Source organism: Chiloscyllium plagiosum, chromosome 1, assembly GCF_004010195.1.
Source record: "Chiloscyllium plagiosum isolate BGI_BamShark_2017 chromosome 1, ASM401019v2, whole genome shotgun sequence".
NCBI lineage: Eukaryota > Metazoa > Chordata > Chondrichthyes > Orectolobiformes > Hemiscylliidae > Chiloscyllium > Chiloscyllium plagiosum.
In genome coordinates, this window is record NC_057710.1 from 14,225,599 (window position 1) to 14,234,725 (window position 9,127).

Consider the following 9,127-nt stretch of genomic DNA (forward strand, 5'->3'; position numbering starts at 1 on the left):
CCCTCTCAAGCCTCTTTGTTACTTCTTCAAAAAACTCAATCAAGTTTGTGAGACATGATTTCGATAGAGTTTTGGAAGGTGATAACCAACATATCCAGTTTTCCCAAGCCCACTTCCTTTATTACACTGGAATGTCATTTTTTTCGGACTCTGGGGACTTTGGTCAGCCTTCAACACCATTCATTTCTGTCGGACCATTGCTTTATTCTGATGCGGAGGAGTTGGTGTTGGAGTGGGGTCAAAATCACACAGCACCTGGTTATAGTCCAACAGGTATATTTGGAAGCACTCACTTTCGGACTGCTGCTCCTTCATCAGGTAGCTGTGGAGCGGGATCATAAGACACAGAACTTATAGCAAAAGATCACAGTGTCATGCAACTGAAATGCTATATTGAACAAACCTAGATTGTTGTTAAGTCTTTCATCTTTTAGAATGGGTTGCAGGTTTCAGTTCATTAATATGTAAATCCCAGAACTTCTTTTAAGTCACATTCTTGAGATAACTTAAAGTTTTATGAAAAAGGTGACATTTCAGTTCAGGTAATGCATTCAAGGTGTGAGGTTAGAGTCTGTCTGTATCCCAATCTTGAGTCAGATTGGTTCTATTTCATAATAGGAATTTATAAAATATTACATGGATTGACTGCCTGCATTAACTGCCTGCAGATTGTGTGCTTTTTGAGCAAAATAGAATGTATCTGCAAATACAAATTAAACACATTGACTTATATGTGTGCGTAGATGCATGAGAGAGAGTGAGTGTGTGCATGTTAGTGTGCGCATGTGAATGTGAGTGCATGTGAAAGAATGTGTGTTTGTATGTGTGCAAATTGGTAAAGAGTGTGTGTGGAATGGGATGGAGTATAAGCCTGAGAGAGGGTATGTGCGTGGGTGTATATGTGTCTGTGTATGAGAGCCAGCATGTGTATGAGAGAGGGTCTGCATGAGTGTGTATGGAAGAGTGTGTGTGTGAGGGTGAGAGAGAGTGTATAGCGTAGTGGGGTCACCTGTAATGTGACATGAACCAAGGTCCCGGTTGAGGTCATCCTCATGGGTACCGAACTTGGCTATCAGTCTCTGCTCTTGCCTATCCAAGTCTACCTTGGAGGATGTGTCATACTCTTACATACTCTCACACTCATGCAGACCCTCTCTCATACACACACACTCCATCACACCCACACACACTTTACCAAGCATTCACACACTCTCTCATGTGCGCTCATATACACACACACAAATGTATTCATTCTCTCTCTCTTTCATGCATATACACACACACACATAAGTCAATGGGGTGAATTTGTATTTGCAGAATTGTATTTGCGATACATTCTATTTTGCTCAAAAATACACAATTTGCTGACAGTCAATCCATGTAATATTTTGTAAATTTCACTTTGCAAATAGAACTAGTCTGGCTCAAGATTGGGATACAGACATACTCTGACCTCTAATCTTTAATGCATTGTCTGAGCTGAGATGCTTGTTCACTATATCATTTCAGTAGCATGACACTGTAATCTTTTGCTATAAACTCTGTGCCTTATGGACGTATACTCCACAACCACCTGATGAAGGAGCAGCGCTCCGAAAGCTAGTGCTTCCAAATAAACCTGTTGAACTATATCCTGATGTTCTGTGATGTTTAACATTGTTTTACTTATACTCCCTCTTGTGTTCCTTAACATTTTTTTGAAAATTATCTGTGGCCGTATTTGTGAAGACAGAACCAAAATATGATCTTACAGTCATTACAGAGACAAGGAGATCAAAGCTACTAAGTATTCAGAGGTAAGTGATTTTTTTTCACAAACAGAGGCAGAAAGGAAAAAGGCGGGGGTAGCATGGTTCCTATGAGGCAGAGTAAGAAAGAAATGATCTTGGGGCAGAAGATGTAAAGTCTATATAAGGAGGTAAGAATTAATAAAGGGAGGAAGATACTGGTGTGAGTAGTTTATAAACCCCCTTGACAGTGACTGTACTGTCGGGCAGAGAGTAAATTAGAAGGTACATTAATGATGGGTGTTTTTAATCTTCATGTAGATTGAGAAAATTTGGAAGGTTGGATATAATGTGGGAAAATGTGGGGTCATGCACTTTAGCAGGAGAAATATTTAAACTGAGACTGAAACATATCAGATTCCATGATAGGATATGTTCTGAGAGATTGTTTCCCCTTGTGGGGGAGTTTAGGATCAGACAGCACAATCTCTGATTCATGGTCAGCTATTTCAGTCAGTAATCATAGAATCCCTGTAGTGTGGAAGCAGGCCATTTGACCCATTGAGTCCACACACCAACCCTCCCAGCATCCTGGGACTCACTCACAAAGCCTGTACACTCTTGACACTATGGGCAACTTAGCATGGCCAATCCACCTAACCTGCATATCATTGGACTGTGGGAGGAAACCGGAGCACCCGGAGGAAACCCACACAGACACGGGGAGAATGTGCAAACTCCTCACAAACAGTTGCCCGAGGGTGGAATTATAGAATATACTCGGGATTGTTTCCCAGAATGATATGTTTTAGATCCAGTCAGGGATTGAGCCACGTTTGGTTTGCAACATGTAATGGGGCAGACTTAGTAAATAATCTCAGAATTGAAGAGGAAGTGAATGCTTGAATGTGGTGCTAGGTCAGAGTATGTCTGTATCCAAATCTTGAGCCAGACTAGTTCTATTTGCAAAGTGAAATTTACAAAATATTACATGGATTGACTGTTTCTCCAGCACTTGTTTCAGCTTTCCCAGCATCTGCAGTATTTCGCTTTCTTAAAGATGGCATTGAAGAATTGAATAGTCTGGTAGGATGAACAGATTGAATGACTATTTTTATTGAATTCGGACTTCACCATCAGCCAAGGTAGTAGGTGGTAGGTGTACCAATGTTTCTCAGGCCTTAGCCTGAGTTTCTGGATTATGGCCCAGTGACATAGCCACTACATCACGACTTCTCAATAAGTCTATTTAATGGATGACAGGGAGATGGTGGGGCTCTATTTTAAAAATGTGACTCAATTATTATTTTAAATGTACTAAGTAGTTTGAGTTAAGCTGAGATACAACTAACTAAACAGAATTTGCATTAGTTAGGTCCTCAAAGGCAACATACTGACATGGGGAAAACAGTGTGTTCATATTCTTGAATTTACAAAATCATTCTGACTGAACTGAGTCACCCAAAACCATTAGGGTGCATGCCTTCATAGCTATCAAGCCGAGCAGCTTAAACATTTGTATCAGTCGGAGTCTGAATATATGTCTTTTATCCACTTTTAAGAAGTTTATTTAGCTTTAGTAATGTGTGCAATTCTGTTATGACCACATTTATTGTCCATTCCTATTTGTACTGCAATGTATTGGGACTTAGTCAAAGAATCATACAGCATGAAAACAAACCCTTTGTTCCAATTGGTCCGTGCCAACCACAATCCCAAACTAAACTCGTTCCATTTGCCTGTTCCTGGCCCATATCCCTCTGAATCTTTCCTATTCACGGACTGATCCAAATATCTTCTAAACATTGTAACTGAACCTGTTTCCACCATTTCCTCCTGAAGTTCACTTTACATGTGAATCACTGTCTGTGTAAAGAAATTGTCCCCAGGTCTTTTTTAAATCTCTCACCTCTCATCTTGGAAACATTCCACCTAGTCTTTAAATCCCACCCCACCATCCTGGAGAAAAGACATCTATCATTAACTCTATCGATACACCTCATTATTTCTGGAAATGTTGCAAATTGTCATTGAAGTAATTACATCACCATTTTTTGTTTGTTGTAACGCATACATGGGATTTGACCTTGCTGGCTGGGCCAACATTCATTGTCCATCCCTAAGACGCCCAGAGCATTAAGAGTCAATCACCTTGCACTGGGCCTGGAATCACATCTAGTTAAAGACAACAGACTTGCTTGCCTAAAGGACATTATCATAAAAAGCATATGTGGTTATCAACTGTGGTTACACAGGCACCGATAGAAGCTTCTTTAGAAATCCACATTTCCATTAGTCAAATTTCACCATCCACCATGGTGGGCATCAAACACATAGCCCCAGAGCATTAGCCTGGGAAGCTTGATTAATAGTCTAGTGACATTAGTGGCTCTCCACCAGTAGAAAATTCCCACTGACCCTATGGAGATAAAGCAATGACAATACACTTCCCAGGCAGGATATCTGACTGGAGACAATTGCTATTTCCAAAACATTAATTTACACTCTTTACACCACAAAGATAATGAGGGTTTGCAAACCTCGAACGTGCTGGATTTTGTAGATTAGGATAAATTGGAAAAAAGCTTGTTAAATGCCAACAGCTCAGTACATTAGAAAGAACAACAGTATGACTTTAGCATGTCAATTCACCTAACCTGCATATCTTTGGATTGTGGAAGGAAACTGAACCTCCCAGAGGAAATATTCAAGGAAATTAGAAAAAAGAGAAAGATATAAAAGTTTTAGCAAGTAAAATCAAGAAAATGAAATTGTTTTTGTGTCAGTAAACCTTGGGGGAATTACTACAGAAAGAGTAGGATAGATTTGACACCAAAGAGATAATGTGTTTGGAGCATACTATGTGGGCATTTCTCTTAATATTTTGAGTTAGCTTCATGAGATGGGGACAGTGCAGATACTGTATTTGAGTGCAAAATGTTCAAATGTAATATGATAGCAGATAGCATTATTTAAACTGAATAACATCATCAGGTCTATGTGAAAGTTGTCCAGGCTCTAAAGAGCCTATGGATAAAATAGTGGAGGCTTTGACCATCATTTCCCAATCCTCTTTGGCTGCAAGAGCAGTGCGAGACCCCTACTAATCATAGAAACACATTGTGGAAGCAGGCCCTTCGGCCCAACAAGACCCTCTGAAGTGTAATCCACCCTGAGCCATTCCCCAAACCTATTACTCTACATTTACCCCTAACTAAGGCACCTAAACCTACACATCCCTGCACACTCTGGGCACTTTAGCATATCAATTCACCTAACCTGCATATCATTGGATTGTGGAAGGAAACTGGACCACCCAGAGGAAACCCGCACAGACATGGGGAAAAAGTGCAAACTCCACACTGGCAGCTGCCGAAGGCTGGAATGTAACCCAGGTCCCTGGCAATGTGAGGCAGCAGTGCTAACCACTGAGCCACCGTGGTGTCCTAAATGTTGTGTTGTTTAAAAATGGAGGATAACATGGAAATGTACAGACCAGTCATCCTAAAGTTGGTACATGTGGACTGGTCAGTGCACAATAATTGTAGAGGAGGCAAGTCCCTATGTAATTCCTGTAGCAATATATTGAGAGCTATGAGGACTCGGCTTGACCAACCACCATCTTCTTTTGTATTAATGGCAACTCCAAATGCTGCAATACATTCTCCTTCAACTTTGGATAGACTCAATGCCCTTATTAATTCACATGGGGATACAGCTATGCCAATGGTATCCCAGAAGTCTGTATTTATTGTTGTGAGCCTGTAGTACAGTAAGGGGCATATAGGGATCAATTTATGGAAGTGAGCAAACGCTAATGAACCACTATCAGTGACACAAACAAATTTATTATAATGATATTACAGCATAATATTCATTCTGTAAACAAAGTACAATAAAGCAAGACTTTGCAGTCATTAAAATTGACATTGGCAATGCATTAATTTTAAATATTATCCAACATTCAGGAAAGTACAATAATTTCATAGCTGATTAAATTATACAGCAAGTATCTTGCTCAATACACAGACAGTTTCTAAAATTTGTGCTTGCAAAACCAGTATTCGAGAAAAAGGGAAAGAAAGCACATCAGAAATAAATATAGCAGCAACACTTATTCGACAAGCTCTGAAATCAATTGTAGCACAGCACCTTGCCTACTATCTGTGCAATTGGCACTGGTATAGAAATAAATTACAAAGGTAAGGATAAAGCCCCAAAACCTGAAACTACACAAAGAAACAAACAAAATGATTACAGTATCCTTTCAAAATAAATTACAAAGATTTCATTGCGTAAAGAACTGGAGCTCTACACAATCTCCAGGTTATTCTGGCTATTGTACAGTATTAGTTTTAAGCACAAATGAACCTTGCTGTCTGAAACCCACTCTGATAAACACTAACAAATTGTTGAAATAATTTGCTATTGCCCTGTAAATTATTAGGTTCCTGCAGGGAGCACCAAAAAAGTTTTAACAAACAATATCCATACACATAGAGCTCCCTTAGTTTATGAGAAGATTCCTAGCAGCATCTGAAGCACAGTAGCTGACATTGCAGAGAAACAAGGCTCAATATAAATCTGTCTATGCATTTATTGCTGCAGCTCTTGTAGTGTTATAGAATCATCTAAAAGATGAAGAACATTCTTGGTAAAGAGAATCATAACATTTACATCAGCATGCAGAAGAAATGAATGATTTGACTAAAAAATGTGCAAGTTTTCCCCGACCAGAGGATTTTTAAAAAAGTGCATTCTAACCTAAACTTTAAAGTGAAACCCAGCTTTGAAATGCACCCTAAAGTTTCCCTTCCCCAAGTCACTTTCTAAAATGATAAATTCTGTTAATCAGAAAAGCTGCCTGAATTAGCACTTCGCAGTTTGCAACAGCACTTAGTTGTCTAGTTGTGAAGTTCCCCTCTAGTCCTTGTGTTTACACACCACTGGTTTAACAGTGAACTTTGGTTTTGTCACACCCACCAGCCCTGATACAAAGCTAAAATTCAACACAAATTCGCAACTTTATTAAATCTGGCAAAAATACAACTTCCCAGTAAGCTGGATTCAGAGGTTCTGGAGTATTACACTGGGGGATTCAATGGAAACTCCACCAGTTTTAACACAGCCATTCAGCCTGTTAGTTCATTGTAAATCTTTTTTTCTTCAAGATATCATTACGAAAATCTTCAATGAACTCAAAAAAAAATTACAATACTTCTAAATCCAATTTAGAACACTCTAATTCTACAAGTTCAGAACACATTTTCTTAAGCTCCTAATCATACCAATTATACATGTTGTGCAGAGTTTGTTAAAATTCAGAGTCCAGAATGTGGTGCTGGAAAAGCACAGCAGGTCAGGTAGCATCTGAGGAGCAGGAAAATCAGGATGAAGGACTCCGGCCCGAAATGCTGATTTTCCTGCAACACACTTAACTCTGGTCTCCAGTATCTGCAGTCCTCACTGTCTCCTTTTGTAAAAATTGACTGGAATGATGGCTGGGTCAGCATTTAATGCCCATTCCTAGTTGCCTTTGAGAAGGTGGTGGTGAGCTATCATCTTGAACTGCTGCAGTCCGTGTGTTGTAAGTAGACCCACAATGCACTGGAGAGAATTCCAGGATTTTTCAATTTTACGCTAACACCTGTGCTGTGATTGAGGTAAACTAGTTAAACTCACTATAGTGAGCTCATTAAAATCATGAAACAAAATCATAATTATTTAAGCATGCCAAGATAGAACAACAGAGCTGATCATTACTACTAAGAGTTGAATATGCTACTTTTTAAAAAGGTGATTTTTGTTTTTTGTGATCCAGTTTTCTCTCTTTTCTCTCAAGAGATTGCCGCTGTCTTCTGGGTATGGATTCTATATGAACAGACTTCCAACATTGCAGCAAATCAGCCAGTCCTCTGTTGATCCTGGACAGCCTCTGATGGAGCGCCAGGCAAGAAGCTCAGTTCTTTATTTATTGATACTATCTATATTGCAGGCAATATCCATTGTCCTGACATAGATTGCAGGATAACCAGAGTCTGAACTCCAGTTAATAACTTCCTTGTTAATCTTGAGAACTTGGGCTGCAAGTTCATAACTTGCCTGAAAGCAGCCATCTCCATACAGCCCACAGAACCCAGCACTTTCTGTTCTGTATGATAACTAGACAGTACATGTATCCAAAGAGGATTCGTCAATCGACTATCAATAACTTACTGCATCTTAAGGGAGTGCCTACTTGAAACTGAAAGGTAATGAGTATTTCGGGTTTATTTAAAAATCCTAATTCAGCTGCGATAAGAATTAAAAGGAACTTCACGTCCAAACTTTCACAGATCAACATACAAAAGGAGGAAGTTTAAAAAAAACGTAATCACACTTGCAATTTAGTGAATGAATCTAAAAATGTGAAACGCACAAAACATGTTAGCAACTACTGGTTGGATTCCAGAATTCTCAGTTTTGTTTTTAAAATTTCAGTCGAGGGCTTTTAGGTTAGGGAAAAAAAAATCCCACACACAAAAATATCAATGCACCCCAAACATCATTCCATATCCAACATGCAATTAAATCAATTTAAAAAAATCATGTGAAAGACAAACTCGACAGAAAGAAAGATGCTGGGAAACTGCAACCGTTTAAGTCCTATTCACAGAATACACTTCCAGAAAAATGTATAGTTCTGTAGGGACAGTATGCCTTGTAATCAATCTAGCAGTATGCTCTTGTCCTTCGAGCAAAAAAACGGTGCCTTTATATTCTATGTTTCGATTTATTTTTGTTTTAAGATGGCATCTTGTTTTAAGATGGTGATACTGTACAACAATTTTAACTGCATTTTGTAACAAAATGTGACAATAAATAAATCAAATCAAATCTGCAATTCCAAGCACATCTGTTATTTGAAAGTCCTTGAGCTCAGAGAGTGGAATAAGTATCAAGTGGGCTGAAATTGTGACATTCTCACATTGTTCCAAAGCTGAGCTCTGTCTGAATATTGTACCTGCAATGATTTTCAGAAGCTGGAGAATTAAGTCATAGAAGAGCTGAAAATGTGTTGCTGGAAAAGCGCAGCAGGTCAGGCAGCATCCAAGGAGTAGGAGAATCGACGTTTCGGGCATGAGCCGTTCTTCAGGAATGAGGAAAGTGTGCCTCATAAAAGGTAGGGAGGAGGGACTTGGGGGAGGGGCGTTGGAAATGCGATAGGTGGAAAGAGGTTAAGGTGAGGGTGATAGGCCGGAGTGGTCAGGAAAAAGATTGCAGTTAGGAAGGTGGTGCTGAGTTCGAGGGTTGGGACTGAGACAAGGTGGGGGGAGGGGAAATGAGGAAACTGGAGAAATCTGGGTTTATCCCTCGTGGTTGGAGGGTTCCTAGGCGGAAGATGAGGCGCTCTTCCTCCA